Source organism: Hippocampus zosterae, chromosome 20, assembly GCF_025434085.1.
Source record: "Hippocampus zosterae strain Florida chromosome 20, ASM2543408v3, whole genome shotgun sequence".
Classification (NCBI taxonomy): Eukaryota; Metazoa; Chordata; class Actinopteri; order Syngnathiformes; family Syngnathidae; genus Hippocampus; species Hippocampus zosterae.
The window spans coordinates 5026468-5049261 of record NC_067470.1 but is presented as its reverse complement, the minus strand read 5'-3'; positions in this window follow the sequence as shown (position 1 = coordinate 5049261).

The following is a 22794-nucleotide window of genomic DNA, read 5'->3' as shown; positions in this document are numbered from 1 at the left end:
CCTTCAACACACCCATAATTTGCCGCAGCAATTGTGTCTTTACAAACTGCCAATCCACCTGATGTCTCTCCTTATTCCTCCTTCGTCACTCCCTCTTTTTCTCTCTCTTCACGCTTGGTGCATTTCTCCCACCCCCCACCCCATCTTATTCCCTCTCCGTGTTTGGATTTGGGCAGACTTAAACTTCCCTCCTGTCTCCCTAGCCAGCTATGAATCACACAGAGCCCAGGGACCCAGAGGCTGCCAGGGCCTCCTGATGACTCCCAGCCCGACCATAACAAGTGGCTGACAACTCTATTTACATAAGACCAGCAGGCAGAGTGGAGAAACAGTTTGGTCTAATTTACAAACACACACATGCACACACAAAGTGCAAAAAGCAGATATGTCACAATACAGTTTTTGTAGCTACGAATGAATGCCTCTCTCCAAATAAATACAGGAGACCCGCAGTCAATAGGTTTTACGGCCTAAGGGCATCGATTCAAGCATTTTCGGAGAGTTGTTTTTTTTTTCCACACGAGTTGCTGCGGGTGGAGGGACCCGGGGGACCTCGATATCCGCTCGAGTCATACGTCTCTCATCATGGGATAGCAAGAAAAGCAAAACGAAGTATATCGCTGCCGATGGATGTGTAACAGTTGAAGGTGGCTTTTTGACCTTCCGTGCGGACGTGAACGCTGCCCTCTCCGGCTCGAATCGTACATCTGCTTTTGACAAAATGGATATAATCAGATTCACGGCAATGTCATCCCTTTTCTGTAACCGCGACTTGAATGCAATGTAGACAGAATCGTCTGTTCCCGAGGACACTATTGTTCGGGAGTCTTGCTGCTTATTTACTCCAGCGGATGGCTTCAGAGGTGAGCGAGAGCGTGTGCCCTATCTCCTCTCGACTGACAGCTGGAGCCAATGTTTATGAAATAAACATGGGACTGACGCAAGGCTCAGAACCCTTCTCTGCAGTGGCCTCGGAAGCCTTCTTTCTCACCCACCACGCTCCCCTTCCACACTCTTTTATCCGTTGTGTCTCCCCGCAATACATCCGTGCACACGTTCCCTCGAACTGTTGATACAGACGTACTCATGGGCCTAATGGGGTCAAAACAGACTGTAAATCCATTGTGAAGCCTTCCCCTGTGAGGTGGGGGTGGTTAACCGCTGAAGTTCCTCGCACTGCTCTCCGCACGCAACTTGACGGCATGCGTGTCCAATGACACTAGAGCTGAAATGTCAATGGAGGAAATTCAGAACTGCAATGTTACAAACGATCACGCCGGCGCCTCTGGATTGCTACTGAACACAAAGAATGACAGATGGAGTTTATCACTTGCACATTCTTTCGTTGAAGCTCTTCGAGTGAAAAGTAAGGGCACGGACGGCCAACAATTTGAAACAATAATATTACTCAGTTTTCTGGACTCCACGGTCGTATACTGTAGTTGCAATCCAAGAATCTGTCTTTACTATTCACATATGGATATCTTTATACGAGCCATTCTCATTCTCATTACCCTGCAAACTTGGTGAGAAGGCTACTATTTATGTATCCATTTATCCAACTCTGAGTTGAGATGTGATATAAAGTAGGCAAATTGCGTCCGAGGCCTGCTCTTAGCCTCGGCCAAGTTGCTAATTGTGCGAGTGTTTTTGTTTGTTTGTTTGTTTTTTTTAAGGTGGGTCAAAACTATAATTTAGCCATTACATGTCCTGTTTGTCCACGCAGTATCCAGGCTAGCTAGAGCCAAATCGCACCCGACTTTGGGCGAGAGCTTATGGTACGATCCCAAACAGATGGCCAATTCATTGCATTTTGGTCGTACGTCGTGAATGGAGATGATTCCGTGTTTTGTGATCTTCAAATTGGATGTCAAATGATGTGATGCGAAGAGTCTAATCTGCATACTTCATTATATATCTATATATATATTGCGCGTCGTCCCGCACGCGGTCTGTCCTTCCGTCTGTCCCTTTTCAAAACGTACCTACTTCACCGCGCCGCTGCGCGCCGCCACTGCGCCACCACTGCGCCGCCACTGCGCCGCTCAGGCAGTGGCTCACTACGATCGCGCGGGCATCTTAGCGAAAAAATGTTGTCTACCCACAAGCATTGCAATGAAATTGTTAGTTATTTCGTAGAGCTGAACATCTCTTTATTTTCGCGATAAGCAATGAAGATGAACAAAAAGTTGAACCAAGCAACAACACTTTTGTGGGCCGAAGGCCCACCTTACCAGCCTTCTGCAGGAACTAGCTGATGAGCCGTCCGAACCAGATAATTTATTAATTTGAAATCAAATGATGGCCTTTCTCAACACAGTTCCATGACTTTATTTCGGTTATTTAACACACATATATTTACTCCATAAGCAAAATTTCAGAGTTTCAATGATCACTTGGAGACATTTCTCGTAACAAACAAGAAAAGTTCCTCTGCACATGCGCTCGGGGCAGCGAGTTTCGCCATGATCCAAATCGTTGACTAATTACCTGAGCAGCTCTGTGGCTGCTTGGGAAAACAGGCCTCGGTCACTATGGAGTGCTGGCCTCGGTGCGCCATTATTCCTACAAACGACCGGAAAGAAAAGACACGTGCTGCACTAACTGCTCCCCGGACAGGAGGCCGTCATCCAGGCGGTGACAAACGAATCACATGAGTTGTTTGCCCTGGCTGCAAGTGAGCGAGAAAGCACCAACATCCTTTGTACTGTACATGTGACTCGAAGCCACAAGAACTTTTGCTGAAATGGAAAGGAAAGGTTGAACTATGATTTAGATCCATTTTCCAATTCGGTGAGATGACGATATGATTTCACATTGTCATAGGTATCGATGCATCATCTATGGATGCAAATGGCTTTGAATCAATGGATTTTTGTCTTTCCGTGTCAACGGTGTGTTGCGTTGACTCCATTGTATTCAAAGTGGCTGCACAAAATAAAATCCTCTTGATTTTGATTCATTTTGAAGTCGTTGGGTCATTTCCTTAGAAAATATCCAGATTATTTCATTTTGTGACGCCTCTTGATAAAATAGAATTGAGCAAATTCAACAAAAACCTCTTTCAGTGTACTTTGATGACAGTATTTGCAATGACCCGAGAGTGGTTGATGAAAGCATCTCTCAGCCATCATATGAAGAGATCACTTCAAGATGTATTGTCCAAAGCTGCTTTCTCAAGTGCCTCCCAGCAGAAGTATCCGGCAGCACTCGGCAGCGTAAATATTTATCATATCCGCAATCTGATGGAAAACTATCGGACAGTAGCACATGAGCCGCAAATATCAACTCCCAATCCATCATGCAGTCGCTACATATCTAGACCAAAATATCCCTGAAAAGAACCTTTGCTGTATTAGTACATTTTGCAGAGTGTTGCGTCATGACGACTTCTCATGAACTGTGACAGCAGCCAGAGGGGCACTTAGCTCCGGGAACTGGCAGTAGCGTGATGGTGTCGCTACTATTTTTGATTTTTTTTTTTCCCTTCGCGAGGAACTTCATGATCAGAATGACTATCGAGGTGTTTCAGCAATCCGGATCTTGGCCAGGATTTCTATTTTGACCCGCATCATAATTTCACGTCAAGCGCTTAACTCGTCTGAGTAGGAATCTGCCGCCACCTCATGATTCCATTCAGTGACGATTAAGAGGGCTAGGATTCCATTTGATGACCCAGGCAAGCTAATATACGCAAAGATGCGTTTAATCTTTGCTGTGAAGTGAAGCCGACCATCATTCAATGGAGAAAGCTTGAACGCGACATCCAAACTCCACTGTGACTCCGGGGTCTCTTCCATTGCCTGACTTGCAGAGGGTGAGGGCACCTCAACTATAATTACGGCGTAACATTTCCATATTTGTCCCCGAGGCCCAATGAAGCGTCCAAAGCGCTATTTCTGGCAGAAGAAAACGACTCGTGAGGGAATAACCATGGAAGAAAACCTATGGGGGGAGATGCACTTGGTTTCAATCATGTTTTTATGATTTGAGGAAATTGAACGCGGCTTCGATTTAGAATGATTTCGCCAATCCTCTTGGGATAGAAAAAGAACCGTGTTGAACAGCGGTTACTTTGCCAATGGGCATCAATTTCACTAAAGTGGCAATACGGGGCTGAAAAGCGGCGAGGCCAGAGCATTACTCATAACTTGAAATATGACGTTGACGGGAGGGCAGCTCGGTCGCCCGTCTTACACATATTGGGAATGTTTACATCTCCTCCAATTAGATTATTTCTCGTGCGTTTTCACGGTTGAGTCCGGCTTTGGCAAACAATGATGTAACCGCTATGACGAACTGGAAAAAAATTGACGTTTAAAAACATCGAACAGCGCCAATTTGCCTTCCACGGCCATGCTTTATTTCTTTTCTTTTTTTTTTCTAAAGTGAGGAAAAGCTTGGACTGTTTATCTTACAGAGTGACACAACTAATAAGAAACACCTTTCTGCGTAGTTTTTCCCACTTTCCCAAAGTAAATAGTCTCTCGTTAGTTCTGACTTCACAGATTTCCTGGTTTTCATGATTCAGTCAGGGGACAAATTGAAGTCTGGGAATTGACTGTAAATGTCAAAATGTCATCTCTTTTACTTGAAGGATTCAATTTTACTTTGAAAAGTGCACAAATAGAGTTTAAGGCAACATCCTTAGCGTTGTCAATGTCCCAGTCGGATTGACGACAGTAATTCTAACTGTAAACCAAAACGAATGCCCTGTCACAGTTGTCTCACGGGAAGGCAGTTTGCATGACTTTTTTTTTCTTTTTTTCAGGCACGAGTCTAAACTCTTGGACCTATTTAGCCCACGAAGGAAATGTACAGTCTGCGATAAGAATTCGAACAAAGATTTCAGGTTCTCTTTTCCTCGCCTGGGTTTATTTAGAGCCATTCACATGTTCTGTCGGGTCAAAAACAAGTCAGTTGAATGCGGCGGATGTTGTGTCTCTGGCTCCATCCCATGCTTGTTTCTGCTTACATAAAGTGCGGCAGCAGCTTGGAGATGATGTCACTGTGAAAGAATGTTTCCAGCAGGTCATGCGCCCTAACTGCGAATTATAGCCTCGAAGCCACACCTGGTTCTGTATTTTGAAGTCTTTGTTAATTTTAGCGAGTTAATTCAGCCACAATCATACAGTCAAAGAGCTTACCGTATTCAATTAACAAATGCCCGTAAACCCAGTCGTATTAGATTGTTGTGGTTTCATGTCGTCACAAAATTGACACTGCACTAAGTATGGGCATGACAATTGCTGACTTAATTTGTTGACATTTAGGAAACATTTTCGCATGTGTGGTATTGATTGCTGATATCTTGAAGCAGAATGCTGCGGAGATTGGGGCAACGTTGAAACATGACAACATTCAGAGAGAAACTGAAACATCGCGCAAAGCAAGAAATGGATACATAATGAAAAAGTGATTTGTTTTCAGTTTTGGTCATAGTTGATCGAGGAAATTCATTCCGAAGCTCGGGGTGAAAATGTGAGATTGCTTTTTGATTGAAACAACAAAACAAAACACAAATCATCATTAAAAATAAAAAATAAAAAAGCATTTCACCCGAAAGTCTTGATTTGCTTTCATTTCTATCCCGTCAAGCACCCGGATCGGGCGCCAGCATGGCCAAATGGGGAGGGCTCCAAGTGAAACTATATCTGAGACACGCCTGCTTTTAAAAGGTCGGCCGGCTTGTGAAAAGGAGGCTTCTTTCCATTGGCAGTGTTCAGATCATCATACCGCGCCATGCGGCAACCCTCGCAATAAAAGAAACCAGAACACAGGGACCGGATTTACTCGTTTGACCCTGTTGTGCATTCGCTCCTTTACATTTATAAACCCCTAAGCCCTGTGACTGTTTCCACCAAAGCAATGCTCGCCCATTAGGGAGACGCGCCCTTCCGTGGGAAATTTCATGCCGAGACTGGGATGCAACCTGATTCACTCTGCGGCCATTGTTCATCGTATCAAAACCCAGCGCCTGTATCCGAGGATCACATTGTTTGTTCTTGAAGGGTTTACGCTCTAAACGTCTTCTCAAGTATTAGTGGCTGATGAAATTGGGTAATGCATTTCCGACACGCGGTCTTTGTTGCCTTTTAGTCATATCCGTTATATTGGCCTCAGCCCATAGAGAATTTGTTTGGAATATACCATGACATGATCCATTCAATTTGAAGCCCGCTTGGGCAGTGATTTAAATCTAAAACATCATCTGAATTAAGGAGTGAGTGTCAAATTTCATCTCATTGTTGACATCGTCCCACTGTCATCAAAACATGCCCCTTCTTAACATCGCTATATGAAAATAGATTGTAGCTAAACAAATACATTGTACTCGACAACAAGTTTGCCAGACTATGTCCAGTCCCAATTTCATGCATTGCTAACAACGTTTAAACCACATTAGTCATGCAAGAAATAAATAAATAAACAAGAGTCCAATTGGACAACGGATCTTTGCACTCTTGGAATCCTGCAGAGAACGTGATGACATAAAACCACTCAATGTCAGCCAGCACAGAGCGGACCAGTCGACTATAGATGGAATTGTCCGGCTCAGGCGCACCTTGATGATTATGACATGCAGTCAGTGGTGTCCACCGGTATTGAACCAGATCACGAGAGTCAGGGGAACAGGAACTACTCATCCACATCCCCATTTTACCTCGAAGCTCTGCTATCAGCTTGTATTTGGCCCCCCGGCTAATTAAGAACGATGGGGTGACACGATTTTGACCCGGATTGATTTCTAACAGCTCTGTGCCAAGTTGCACAAACGTTTTTTGTTTTGGGCTGGTGGTGGTGGTGGTGGTGGTGGTGGGGGAGCTCTGTCTTTGATGAACCCATATGGGACACCGCTGAATCCAGCAGCACAATTTATAATTCAAAAGGCGGAGTGCGATCAATACTAAAAACTGAAACAACACGGTAGGTATAAAAGCTGGAAAGCGGAGGAGTCAACTAAGTAGAATATTTCCCATTACAGTCTATTAACTCATCTAGAGTGTAACGATGACAGTCAAGATTTCGGTTCTCGGTTTTTGGAAATGTGCATGCATTCTTTGAATTCTGTCACAATAACGCTTCTGTCACGACAACATTTCTCAGAACAGGACTATAGAAAATTTGTGCAGAGATTTTCCGGGGTCACTGGTGTGGAAATATCCTGGCGAGAGTCAGATTCCGCAGTCACATGAAGAATTCCTGCAAGCCAATATAAATGTAAATCACAATGAGTCCACTCTAAAGCAGGAAAGAGTGCTGTGAATTCACTTCATTAATTAAAGCCGACTTTCACAACATGCAGTATTTCCCCATTGAACTTCACATCACCCACATTTGTTTTCATGAATGAGTTGCGGCCCTTTTTCACCCTTTCTGCTGTGATTGTCATCACACTCCGAGTGTAAACAAAACACACATTCTTCAGTTTAATTCGTCTAACGGGGATTCGTCTCTTGAGTTTTGGGTCTGGAAATTTGTAGCACATTGCATGCTCTCCCGACAAGGGAATTGCTGTCGACTCACGGAATGTTGCTGAAAAAACAAACAATGCACAGGCTGCTCGGTTATTTCCCCGCTTCATTTTCACCCACGCCGGCGGAGTTCCCTTATGCATAAATCATCCACAACAGACTAAGAGGGGAAGCAAATCACAATTTTGACTGCTCAAGATGGGAGCTACTCAGTTGCGTCCTTCAGAGCGCCATATTTCAAATGATCAGCGAAAACACATGTTGGGAGTATGGTGCACGTCCAATTCATCTTTGCTGGATGCTGATTTGCTGATTTTCAAGTGCAGGCAACTTTGGGTTGTACGGTGCCCGTCAGCTCAGGACAACAGAAAAAGCCTTTTTATCCCATAAATTACAGTAACTAGGATTCTGTGGTTGTGTTCCCTTTGCAAAATTTGTCAGTTTTTAGGCTGTGAAAAAAAATCCATACACAATTTTGGATGTGCACAGCTGTTCAAAAGATAATGGAGCGTGTGATTCGGTGTCTGAAGTCATTCAATTGCAGTATGTTGTCATGTCTGTCGGTGTTGATTTTGTTTTCAGCTGCAGCTGGAGTGAAGGGCGGTTCCCTGCAGGAGGCCCACCTGTTCCTTGTTTCTAATCAAGCCTTGCCATGTATTGAAGGTCTGCCAAGCTGCCAAGTCATTGTTGAATTATTGAACTTACTTGCCGTTTATGCTCAGCTGTTGTTTTCTAGGCCTGCCAATCTTATTCGCGTTCATTTTGCTCTGTTTTGGAAAGATCGGTCTTATTCATACTTTTTGATTTAGTTTTTTTGTGTGAATTGGACTCCTGTCATTTTGTTTGTATTTTCTGTGTTACTTAACCTTTCTCTTTGCGAGTGCTTCTTGATCATGCCTTGGTTTTCCTGGCTCCTTGTGACCATCGATTTCTGTTTGGATTTTTTCGGTTTTGTGTTTTTGAGAATAAACATTTTTGTTGTTTGCATTGTGTCTGTCTACATTTTGGGGACCCAAAACATGATTCGGTCCCTTCTCAAACCTAACATTGTTAATGCTGAGGCCACTTAGAGCATAACTTCTACTGTTGCACTGATGCAAAATACCTCTGAAGCAATTTGCGTGAAAATCGCTTGTGTTGGGCTCCTTGACTGACGGCATTCTTTTTGAGGGGGGTGGGGGGGGGGAGAATCGCCATCCTGGGGGCTATGTAGCGTGAGGGAGGGGTACGGGTCGCAACCCCGCCCCCGCACTTCGACCCCGTGGCCAGGGTCCACGGCAGCGCGGTGGCCGAAGGTGGTGGTCCAGGGGGTCTGCAGCACCCGAGGTTGGCAATATTGGCAGAAATAAAACATACTCTGGTTTCATTAAATTAGGCCACTTGTCAAAGCAGCGCGGCGATCAACATATCAGGAAGCAGCTGTCATCGTGAGTTTGTCATTTGATCCCGGTGGATGTGAAGGAGTTGTGCTGGGGTTTTTTTTTAGACTTGGGGCTTCAATATTATCGGCATTTCATTCACGTTAACAGTTTTTTTCCCTGGACCTTAGCAATACACTGCAATTTGTGGCGGAGAGATCAACCATAAAGCAACGAGATGTTAAATGATAAGTATTTGGATGAATTAAATCTTGTACATATTTACTTGACCATATGTTGTGTCGCTATCAGATAGGTGACTACATCTATCATGGAGTTACAACTTGATAAGTGGTAAATGATACTTTTGCCGCAAATATCAATGTCGGCACAGTAATCCACTGCGATATCACTCTCCAAACTCTGCAGCCCCAAAAGATTCAGCCATGTAATGCAATCTAACCGTGTACAAAGTGAATCTGTTACCGGAATACATTTAACCCTCAATCTACATAACGAGTACTGTTTATCATAACAAACTCCCAGAGTTTACTATGCGAGTGGTTACTAAGGTCCTTAGCTGTTTACATTGAGCTTTCCAGATCAAAAACACAAGACTAAGCTAAATATTTCTGCCTGCGATCCATCAGCCGCCCAATTGTTTTGTTTTAGGAGTCAATGGAATGCTTTTGGATTGCATACACAGGGCTCCACCTAGCCTACTCGCCATCAATCGCCCCCATAGAACAGAAATACAATTCAATGCCGTCACAAAATGGTGATGAAATGAAACTCCAGTCAACATACTGAGAGTATGGAAAAAGAAAACTTACTGTCATTGATTAAGGTACAATTAGTAATGTTCTTTTTCAACTCTGTGCTCACTATTCAAGGAATTACAGCCGCCGGACTTCAAGGTCAAGTTGACTTTCGCTGTCACCTCCTTAACTTGGCGTGAAACCAGCAATACATGCTGTTTAATGGAGTGACACAAGACATCGCAGTAGGTAGGGCCAGACGGGTTTGATCATGACCATCGAGCCAGAAAGTTGGTGCTGAGAGGCAGAAGGCACACCGGGAGCCCTCCTCTATTTCAATGCAATGTCTGACAAGCCGCATTTTGCTGATGTGGAGCTAATAAGGCCTGGCGGCGACTGACCTCTGTCCATGCCCGCTGACAGCGTCCAATAGCGGCAGACAAGCCTCTCCTCCACCACCCTGCTCGAGCCGTCAGGCGGCCCCTCAAGGAAGCCCAAACGCCTTTGCCTTTGCGTTTGCGTGCGTGCGTCTTCTCAATTCGGATTCACTGTTTCCGAGAGGGAAACACTCATTCTCTCGGTCTCTCGTTCGTTGATTGAGATGAACTGTCAAAATCTGAGAGATGTTTCTCACAGAACCTCTAAAAGTGGAAAATAAATCCCAAAGAGAGGAAGGTGACATGGAAAAATGTAGCGGATCGGGCAGTCGAGACTGTCACCGCCCTCATCGGTTTGGAACAAAACCATGACTTGCTGTGATCCACCACTGTGGAATCTCGAAGGTTTGGGGGGGGGATGCAAATTGACCTCCGATTTCTTTGGAGTTGTCAACTACTTTGTAATAAATTTGTAAATAACAAATAGTAATCCTTTTTCATTGTCCAACTGTCAAAAAGTCCAAAAGTGTTTCTCAACTTGAAAGGCACTTCAGTATTCTTAAGTTATGTCATTTGTTGGTTTCACCTCATAATAATGAGCATTCCTTATAATTAATGGCAAAGTGGTAACGAGTGCTGTGTCACGGATGTGTGAAAAATCGAGCAGTTTGGCAAAATAACGAGTTGGAAAGTGTACGTTCAGAGAACATTATAAACAAGGAAGCATCGGACTTGGCTCCATGCCACTGATGTAAATCAACACCCTTTAGAAACATCAGCGAAACACTTCCTTTCCTTTCCGTTGTCTTATCACAGCAAAGCTTTCAGTATGACAAGTTCCCACTGGTAGAAAAATAACTTCTGGTCCACGATTTGGATGAAGAGACCCTTTAAGGAACTGGAAGCTTACTCGGATGTCACTTGCTCTCATTGCTGTGATATTACGTTGCCGACACTCTGACAAATGAAATCTAAATTCATGCCTTTTGTAAGACAAAACCATTTTCCGAGCTTGAGAGAATCTGCTTGCACTTCCGAAACAAAGAATGATTGGCTTGGTTGACGGTGATGGGACAGAGACTCAGAAACATTTCAGACAAGTGCTGATGATTGGAAACTTGAAGACAATGAAGACAACACAGCGTCGTAAAAAAGTCTCAGTGGAGATGATGATGATTTCACCACTCGCGCTGATGCTTCTCGCTTGCGAATCGCCTTCGCATCACGGAAGACGTGCGCAAAAGCTGAGGCTCGTCTGTGTTGAGAGGCGGCAACAGCGGAAGAGGGGTAATGAAGGAAGACCACCCATCAAGAGCATGAAAGAGGACATGAATTGACCCTGCAAGAAACACCTCGTACTTTATCATTTATACTACTTTATTTATATATTTTTAAAAAAGGAAAAAAAAGCAAGCAGGGATCTGGGTTTTGCAACCATAATCCAAATTCATGCATGTAGTCCCTCGTCACTTTGCTCTCCCAGGGGCATCCACCGGGATGTCATTTCTCATGGCCCCTCGGAAAACAAAACATACAAACTTGGTAATAAAGGCGAGACCACCTAGCGAGAGTCAGCAGTCACAACGCAGAACTTATGCAAAATAAACACTTGTAACACAGGGAGTGTCACGGAGACAGCAGACAGCTGGACTCGTAACAAAGGATAATAAACAGCGCTGATTGCCATTAGGTTGCGCAGTTTGGGGCTAAATGCGCTTTTCTGTTCATGAGTTTCAGGTCAGGAAACTTTCATTTGAATGATTGTGATGTTTATTTTCGCTCCACTTGTGTCATTAGAATTGTTTGTGCCCAAATGCCACCTTTTACATTTGAGCAATCATTGCGTAATAAACAGATATAACTAACTACTCTTTGTATGTTTTTTTCCTAATTCACCTTCAACTTCAAAAGAAATTAAGAATGAACCATTTTTCGATGAAAACGCAGTTGAGCTTACTCAACTTTGCTGTGCTGCAGTGCTTGATCGGGGAATTATCCCGGTAGTTTTCGAAAATTCTTGACGGCTACCATACTCTTCTCCTCTGCTTCGAAAACTTCCCAGCCCAGGTTGGAGAGTCATTTTGGAGCGATTGCCGGCATGTGGATACCGGATGTCAAGTGAAATAGTATACCTTGTTGCTTGACGATGGATTTCCTCCTCCCTGGCCAGTCGGTCAAATGAGAAAATGCTGTCGGACTACTGGAGCTGACACACATTGACGTCCTGGGACCCGCTTCCAGGGAGTTTTCCATACAAAAGCCAAACAGGCCTAAAGGTTCTGCAGAAGCCTTCCAAATCCCAGATTGTGTGTGTGTGTGTGTGTGTGTGTGTGTGTCTGTGTGTTTTCAAGTGCCCAAGAACCTCTAGACATGATACTCTTTCCAGGTAAGAAAGTAGTGAACATACATTGGGGTACTGTTCAGCACCAAAATAACAGTTTTCTCTTGCTTGGAGAAGAGCAGGCTTTTAAAAGTTGATTCCAGTGTTGGCAAAGGATGCTGCACAAATAAAAAAATAATAAAATTTAAAAAAAATTCGGTGTCTGGTTGGATGTATGATATTACAGTAACACAATTTGCCCCCGTTGGGATTTGCGTCATCGAGTAGGAGCATGGATGGAAACAAAAGGACACAAAACAGCGTACATCCCTTGAATATTAGTTTTAGGACCAGATATTTTGACTTGAAGTGACGCAGCTGACATAATCCCCTAAAGCATAGGTGTCAAACTCAGGTCCTGGAGGGCCACTGTCCTGCACGTTTTCCAAGTCTCCCTGTTGCAACACACCTGATTCAAAAGATCAGATGATCAGCCAGCTCTACGAAAGCCCGACATTGCACCTGTTCATTTGAATCAGGTGTGTTGCAACAGGGAGACTGTTGCCCTCCAGGACCTGAGTTTGACACCTATGCCCTAAAGCCTGTTAGCTCGCAAACTAGCTGGTGGCTATTATCTCTCCTCATGGTTTGGAAAGCCCCGAGATGACCTGGTGAGATGTATAACGGCCACCGGAGGCTTTAAATTGGCATATTTTCACGGCTCAAACGTGAAGTTATAGGCACAAAAAAAATGTTGCGGACAATGTATGACAATGCATGAGTTGACGCATTCAGGGGAGATTACACGGCCACAACGTTTAAGAGTCGAGCCAAAGATGTGACTTTTCACAATGTTGAATTGTCTTTTTATATCATTGTGGCGATTGTTCTCATCATTCAAAATTGGCCGGTTGTGAAACACACTCTCCAAATGTAGAAGATATTTTCATTTTAGGGCAGACCAAAAGGATAAAAACGCACAGTGTATGGATTTGCAGATTAATGAGCAAACTGGCCTTGGGTGTAACATATGAACAACGACAGCACACTGAGGACAAACACGGAGAAAGAAATGGTCTGTCGATAAATTCACCCAATTTGCGAGGGATTAATTTCACTTTGTTAAACCTCAGCTGTATCGTAAGCTAAATGTCCCCTAAGCCACACAAACTGGGTCTTTTGTTTTCTGTTTTTGTCATTAAATTCCCTTCACCCTGTTTGCTGTTACCAGCTAAATGCCAAAAATACTGTGGGGAGGAGTGGGGGGGGGGGGGAATCTATTTCACCTTTTACTTTGTGCATGTGCGGAGTGTTTCAGCATTGGAAACCTAATTAAACGACCCTCAAAGGGAGTAAGACTGCAAGCACGACCAGGACACTCGGTGCACATCCAATGATTAGCGCATCGATTTATTAAAATTGGCTGGCTAGCCAAGACAGGAGCCTTTTTCCCGCTGGGGTCTTGTTTACTCCTTCCTGACTGAGAGTTGCAACCACACTGCTCGGGGAGATAATTGGGTAAGAATGAGCAAGCATTTCCAAGTTACAGTTTCAGCGAGATGTAAAGCTTTGTTTGGTCTACACTGCTGTGGCAAGAATGAACAGCCAACATTTTTTTTTTTGTGCAATTTGTGAAACTTCACTTAGATATGGAAATAAGTCATTGCAGTCCCAATGGGGAAAACAGGACAAGCCAAAAAGATTATTGTACTGCATGACTAGAACCGTACCAATAGCACATTTGTGGGGGTTCAAGCATAATATGATTTATTTGAATACAAATATATATATTTTTAAAAATCACTCACTCATTATTTGGTATCTATGAAAATATGACTTAAAAGAAATATTTGACTGCTTCTTGACAATATCGCAAGTCGTAAAGTCAAACTGTGAGCCTGTCGGTGCATTTATGAAACGGGAACTATATTATGTAAAACAGCTTTGAAATTAGCCTTGAGAGAATCCTGATGAAATCCCATCGCGATGAGCTCCTTACCCATGACGTGAGACCAAACCATTTGTATTTTTTTTTTTTTATAACTTCAACACCCTTGCCCTCCATACTTTAACACAACAATACAGTAGTAAGTCAAAGTGACGTGCAACAGGAAAAGGTAAGCAGAGAACAGAGGTGACAGGTCAAAATTCCACTGCCTGTTGTTCTTTTATCCTCAGAAAGAAGCTGGCTGCCACACTAGGTCATCAGGATGTCCTGGTCATATCTTTGTCAGCAGGCTTGTTGCCGACGGTCAAAAATACATCAGCATGTCACCAGGAAAGACCATTAAGTCTCAATAGCTGTCTCAGTTTTCGTTCAAATTAGGGTTAAGCATCTTCGGGCAGGAGGCTGGGGGACACCCTGAACTGCTTCCCGGCCAATCGCAGGGCACACAAAGACAAAGAACCATCCATACTCACAATCACACCTCGGGACCCTCCATGTGGGTCCTCCCAATGCAAACATGTCATGAAATGGAATGGCTTTGGTCTCATGATGCCGGTGCGGTACTTTGGGAACCCCCTAGCATCCAAGTATCCCAGAGCCACCGAAGCCTTTCAAATAAATAAAAACCGCAAGTGAAGGACAAGAAGTTAAGAACATACTGTATACAATGTCTAACTCACTTTGTTCAATCATTCTGACATCACACTTTCCGATCAAAATGAAGATTTGAACTTTGTTTAGCGCCCGTGCCGTATTTGTTTTCCGAACGTAGCCCTGATACGTGCTCTTTGTGTTGCCATTTAAATTGTATCATGTAACTCAACTTTGAATACAAACCTCCGATACGATCTGCCATTTGATCCTCTACAATGCCTCGATTGTTCCTTGAGTCATTCTGCTTTTGTGAAGCTCATGTTCAACTTCAAATAAACTCATGCCAATGTTATGCGCTGCCTTGCTGTTGCCGTGACCTCTTTCACAAATACAACCGCCCAACAATAAAGCCCAGAAAATCCACCCGTTCGCGATGCTTACTGCTACACAAGTGGTCAGTGTTCTCGTTGGATGGGCAATGGGCGGCATGTTCAGGAACGCCAAAGCCCTAATATGCGCAGAATGCACAAAACTATTTTGTATGCATCTAATTCCAAGCTCTCGATAATTGGCACGCTCTCCTTGAATGATTGCGTGATTAAATTTCTGCTCTCGGCGAGCTCACGTAGCGCTAGGAGCACTTCAGACTGATGTGTCAATCACATGCCCCGAATCCGTAGGACCGAGAGGGCCTGCGGTATCGGTGTCTACATCTGCTTGTCTCTTTTTCTGAAGTTCTATAATGGGTCATCGTAGCGTCTCCCGATGCATAGTGAGGCGCTGAATGAAAATGTCATTGCAGTTTTTTTTTTCTTTTTCCGTTTTATTACTGAATGCCATGCAAGCTGGTAGACCCTAAAAAGCTTATCCCGAACACCTCGGGTACCTTGAAACCGTTTTCATATTTTGTATTTTGGGAGGAACAAAAATAGAAATTCAGAAAAAAAAATCACTGAGAGCAAACACTTGTGTCGTACAGAGTCTCCTCGGTGTGAGGCTGACCTCAATTTAATTCTTGCAATCAGATACAAAAAGACAAAAAAGAAAACTATTCTGTCAGGGCAGTTATGGTGCAAAACAATGCTGGCAAAAGAAATATCAGAAATCATAAGATGATGCCAAGCACATTATTATGCTATATTTAGAGGATTCCCAACATTTTGCACCACATTCTAATCATGCTGCATGTGATGCTATTACGAAATTAGCTCCAGCATCTGTGTTGCCCGGGTTCCTAATTTGACCTTGTCATTATCTCCATCACACTTGACAGGATTGTGCATGACAGGGATCTTTATTACGGATAATTTTATAGGAATGACAATTATTATTATTATTATATATATAAATGACTAAGTTTTGAATGATCGTTTGAGCAAAGATGCTGGGGGGGGGGGGGGGGTTAAGTAATTCGTGGAATTGCTTACAGGGGTTTTGTCATTAAATGACTAGACAGGACAGAAAGTTTAGTTGGAAATCTACGCCTGATTTTTGAAATGGGCCGTGAGGAATGATCACGTTCACCGTATACAATTTGAGGGTTCTCGTTCAGTTAGCTTCCTTCTAATTTTCGAAAGCCTTTCAATCTTGGTCTCTCTCTGTGAGGTCTGTGATCGTCTGGTGATCATTTCAAGGAGTATTGCATTTATTTTTCTTCTTGGACAACTCCCAACTTCCTTCCAAGTCAAAGGCCTGCTATATTGTTGACTTATACCGCAGCTCTGTGCACATGCACACTAATTTGATGGCCAATTTTGGGATCTACTATCCAGTGCCATTCCTCCTTCCACGCTTGTGTAACCCACGCATGCTACTGCCTTACACTTGCTTAACTTAAGCTGCTCAATTATTTAGGCCCGGATCAATACATTGCACACTCGTGTAAGGAAAAGGCAGGGGAGAGAAACACATTTAAGCTGGATCAGGATTATGGATTTGTATCAATTTATGTGTGGCCACGCAAGCGTAAATCAGAAGAAAATGCAGCAAAATTCAGTTAAGTGGGAAAGCTCCAAAGCTCAGAGCTCTGTGCATTTCAACTGTGTGTGCTCTCCCCGCAAGTTCATTCTGCCATTTTAGTGAACATAGGCTGCTGAATTCTTTTATTTTTTTCTTCTACTTTAACGAGGTCCTTTTTACATAAAGGGGGCACGTTGATGACACCATGTCTAATGAGAGAGGTTAACAAAAATGTGTATGGAATTTGGATAGAAAGGACAACTTTTTGAGATGCTCGTGATCTACGCTTGTGTCTTGGCACCCCGTAGTGTTGATTTTGAGAATCACATACTGAACTTGGCCCAGCACAACTGTGAACAACAGATTTGCGTTTCCTTTCCACAGCAATTTGCAATTATACGTCATTCGAGTATGTTTGGCATCCGTGCGGCGCATAAACATTTTAGCGCTCCGTTCAAGACCAAACACAAATGATTAAAGGAAAACCCCAAACTCAAAAATAATCACAGTGGGAGGGTTTCAAAATAGCTTGCGCTAAATACACCACAGGGAAATCCTATCCTGGCGTGAGGGTCAGGCATGTAATTTGAAAAAAAAAAAAGGATGCCTGGTGAAATTATAGAGTTGATCATTCATTCATTCATTCATCTTCCGAGCCGCTTGATCCTCACTAGCGTCGCTGGAGCCTATCCCAGCTGTCTTCGGGCAGTAGGCGGGGGACACCCTGAATTGGTTGCCAGCCAATCACAGGGCACACAGAGACGAACAACCATAGAGTGTTCAATCAGCCTGCCATGTATGTTTTTGGAATCTGGGAGGAAACCGGAGCACCCGGAGAAAACCCACGCAGGCCCGGGGAGAACATGCAAACTCCACACAGGGAGGCCGGAGCTGGAATCGAACCCGGTACCTCTGCACTGTGAAGCCGACGTGCTAACCACTGGACTACCGGGCCGCTTAGAGTTGATCAGTGTTAAAAAAAAAATACAATACAACCCAAGTCTGTCCTGTTTAAGGCAAAGTCTTTAACAGCAAAGGCCACTGAAGCGCAAGATTTAATAAGGCATCATACAATGTAGTCTGTTGAATGTACTACATCAAAGCCAAGGGTGCAAGTGTTGCGTTACCCATAAATGATGGGTGGCATCCCATCCCATTCCAGTCAGATCGGCTGCTCTTTTGTGTTGTGCCTGGCTTGGTTGTGATTGATTACATGTGTCCTCAGAGTGGACCGTGATGGATGAGAGTGTGCTGTTTACCTGCCCCTTCATCTGACTATCATGTTAAACGGATTATTTAATTTTGTATTTATTTATTTATTTATTTAAATTAGAGCAGCAGGAGATGAGATCACATTTAAGTTGAACTGACTGCCTTATAAGCTAAAAGAACCTTTGCGAAGTAATTGACCTTCATGATAAGTCCGTGTCTGTGGTCTGAAAGTGGCTGCTGTCATGGTAACCGGGTTTTATCAGAACTTTGCGACAAGAGCAGCATTGAATAGTTGAAATCTTCCGGTAGTTTATTTGCAGTTGAAACCTTTGGACTGAATGGCCATTGTGTATTCTAATTTAAATCATTTTGGGATATTTTTATTTTATTTTTTTTGGCCAGAATGCACTGTGAGAATGACTTTGCGACCAAGTCAGGTGTCACTTACTTGTTTTCACAAACATGAGGTCGGTCGTTTTGTTGTTGTTTTTTTCTGTCCAGAAGTTCACTCCCACTTATGTTTGCATGACATCTAAAGATCAAGTTCTCTACTCTTCTAAAATCTCCATATTTACTGTGGCTTGTCATAAGACAGGGATGTTTTTAAACGTGCCACTGACACAGTGGCACGTTTAAAGGGTAGATAATGGGAAAAATCTCCCATTTGCTGTGGATCATATTTCAACCATCACTCAAAATTGAGTGTCTTCAATCTTCGACTCTAGTTTACACTTTGACTACTTGCTGATTTGTTAGGCAGATAATAACGGGCAGAAAGTTCATCCACTCATTTCTTGCAATGCTCTATCATACTTGAAGAAAGAACATCACAATCATTCACTTTGAAAAAAATCCCTGCAAGGATTGCCCTGGCAGCATAATAAAACCCCAAACTTTGGAGTAAGTCAACACATCAGAATTTAAGACTGGCGTCAGGGGTCGACACATCACCTCACCTCTAATCACTGCCATAGAAGCCAGTGTGCCCTCTGGCTTTTCCAAACAAAACGTAGACTGTAAATTTGTTCTAAATCCTTTCATGTTGTTGGTATTGAACACCACGGCAGCTTTACGCACGGATCATAGGCTTAAACCAAACCCATGAATGATTAACGTCAGCGGGGGGGGGGGGGGGGGGGGGGGATATTCGGCAGAAATTCTTCGGCCTATTTTTCTGAGAAATGGCCCCGTATTTCATACCAGAAAAGCTCTGACCCCGGCATTGACCACGTACAGTGTGGCTTTGCACCAACCGATGCACACCCGGTGCTTTTCTCGAATCAGGTTGGACCGTAATATATATTTTTTTCGTCTTAACCACAGGCAGCAACCTTGGTGTTTTCATCTGTGCTTTCGTCGGTCAATTCAAGGCGGTCCGCTCGGCCACAAAGAGTGACACGCACACGCATACACACGCAACCGTTGGCATGTTATTCCTCTTCTGTTAGATGGCGAGCGACTCCATCTTCCACGAGGCGAGCGATGTGTTGTTTTTGGCTTGATAGGTAGTGATTCACATTTGAAGGCATGATGAAGGGTCATTTCTCCACGAGTAGCAATTCCAACAGACACTTTATTTTTGTCCTCGCTCCAACTTTCTCACATTTCTTTGTGGCTAGTCCGCTTTTTCCACATGTTTGAAATATAATTGTATGTAATGTATGCTAGCAATGTGTTTTTTTAAAAGTTTGGAGAGTTTATTTCAGGGATGTTATAAACAACCATTAGCGGTAGAGGACGCCCAGGCAGGAAGAACACAGTTGTTGGGTTTTGCTGACACCTAGTGGCTATGAAGAAATGTGCAGTATTGTTTGAGCCTTGGATTTGACCCATCCTTACACTTTTCCTTTTACACGACCCCGCACACCCACTCAATGTGCTTTGACTTCAGCAAACCACACTGCGACTGCAACGGTGGTCAAAGACCACGAAGGTCTTGTGTTTCTCGCCATTTGTATGCTGTCCCGGTTCAGGTCACGCAGTTCACTCGAGTTTAATGACTGCGGTTTGCGCACTCGCTGTCATTTTTGAGGACTGCAAAACTGTTTCATCTATCTTGCTGACGGCTCCACAATATTAAAGATGAATGCATTTACTGGTTACAACATACATGCTTGGTTGCATCCTGGATTCTTATGAACAAGGGGCTGCATGGTCCAAATCGATTAGACTGTTTGCACATTTCTTTCTCTATTCTGGCATATGCATAGGGACGTCGTGTGTTTTTTTTTAAAATTGATTTTCTATGTGAAATGATGACCCAAACGGTGTGAGTTTATAATTGGTAATTTGTTAACGAGACTAAACACAGACCCTTGCTCGCCTTTAGGTGCACGGAATGAATGACGTTTCTAATGTCCGGTAATTGAGGTCGAAGGTTAAAGGAGTTTCTACTCTTTCAATCCACAGCCACTATAGTGAATGCAATTATTATCTTTGTTGAGGCAGAATTTCAATTACTGTTCTGGATATGCTCTGCAAGTGGACCTACTGAAGTGTCCATTGGATTTGTCAGTTGTTGTGTGTGTGTGTGTGTGTGTAGACTACTTTGTAATTCAGCCCATGAACATAAAGCTATAATTTTAAACGTTCACATTAATAAATGACAATGTAATTAGGAAAGCATTCCATTATACTTGGTGCCATCGAGAGTTAATGAAAGCTATCTGTCATATCACATTAAGCTAATTGAAGGTATAAAATCATCACTCTGAACTAAAATACGCCAAAAACTAACATCAATATTCTCTCCTCATAAGGCAATTGTTCGAGTAAACCTAATTAAACGGGAACATGGTGCCGCATGGTGTCACCCACGCCAGACAATTTGGAACTTACACCCCTCAGGAGACCAATTTTCTGTTTGCCATTTCACACGCCTCATCCATCACAACGTGGTGCCAGAGGCCAGTTGTTAGTGAGCACTGACCCTTAGTCATTTGCTGTCCCGACGGCCCTCCTCTGGGAAGGGTCAGTCACCATCACGAGACATCGGTATTCCCGTCTAGTCGAGCCGATGGAAAGAGCGTACGCAGCTGCAGGATGAGGGCGAGGTCACGCTCCTCTTGCTTGGGAATACTCGATGCAAACATTGCCCCTTCAATGTTGTAAGTAAGTGAGCTCAGTTCAAAATGTTGCGACGCTTTCAAGGGGGCCGCACCCTGATCGGCAATTTCTCACACGTTAAAAAAAAAAAAAAGATATTTTAAGTCATCTCTACTAAATGAAGGATGATGGACTCCGGTTCTACGATATAGACATGAGATCATCAGCACCAGGCATCCTCTGTGATCATCTCTGATGATAGGAAATCTTCCACTGAGTGCCTGTAATTTAACATGATTTAATAGGTGCTTTCAAGCCACATGTTCTTGTGCGACATGTTCTTGAAGCCTGCTGATATTCTCTTCAGATCAGGCATGAATATACGGATAAAGCGATGGTGGCCGCGGATGGGAGCGATAGCACAGTTAAGAAAAATTGAAATGAGCGCGCTCGGCCAATCGTTGTTCGCATTTGAAAACAGAACAGAATAAACTCAATTCTTCCATGTTAGTGTTGAAAGTTTTGCAGGGTCCCCTTCCCCACGTACCGCCATGCCCCTTTCTCGATGTTTTGTTCTGTTTTTTGCAGCCTTGCTGCCGTACCAGTTGCCTTCTGGGGACAAATGAAGGACTAAAGTTGAAGTTGATCTATGCGCTTGTGTTAATTGTTTACCGCCTTATTTATCTTCCAGCCCTTATATGTCTATCTTTTTCATGGTCATCCATCCAAGCCTAAATTCCACTAATTACATCAACAGAGTTGTCGGCTTGACTTGTGTACCCGAGCCACTGGCTCTCAAATCTTGTTTGTGGTGATCCACTTTTATAGAACTTGATAACAATAAAGCAGGTGCATATTTTTAAAATGGCCCATAAAAACAAATGTACGGTATATCATTTCTTTTTTAAACATAACTCCACTCTGCCTTCGAGCCAGAGGTTGAGCTGTGCTGTATTTGTTTACGGAGTAAAATGGTGGCCACTTACCAGTAGCACTCTGTGTGGAATAAAAAATATATTTGCTGTAATATGTCTTATTATTATTATTTTTGTTTTATTTTTCAGGATAAGAAATGGGTGTTAAATATCCCAATTGTTACAATAGAGTTCCATTCCAAAGGCCAACCAGCCCAAATGTGCAAGTTGCAATGCAACATAGCCTCTTTCTAACCTACCGTACGCTAACACGGTTGTAAAGTAACAAGTACAGGAAATATTTGTGTGAAAACCACTCCTGGGTCAGCAATACAAAAATTGTGTGTGCTTTCTTTTAAATCACCATGTGCCAAGATTTTCAAACACCATTGCGCAAACTAGTTTCTTGTCTGCTGTTCGGCCCTGGCATTAACTAAAAGGACCACCTGCAGTTTTTAACTAGCTGTCCGACCCATCGTTTGCGAATCACTGCTCTCAGACACAATCACATCGTGGCAGCCGAGCGTGGAGGGAATCGTAGCCTCTGGCTTGCAACTCCTCCACCTTTTGCGACGACAATTAATTTCACCACCGTGGCCGAGATATGCGTTTAAACAGAACCCCTGATATTCTCTCCCCGTTATGAGGTTAAAGTGCAACTTTGTAAAATCTGATGTATCGAAATCCAAAAGAACTTCATTGTATAACTATGTGTTTCGCTCGATGTATTTGAAGTGAATATGCCATTCGCTTCACTATGTGAGGAAATATATCAGGAAGCAGAGGAGAGCCGGTGCATGCTCCTAATAGTCGGCTGGCATGGTTCCCCTCTAC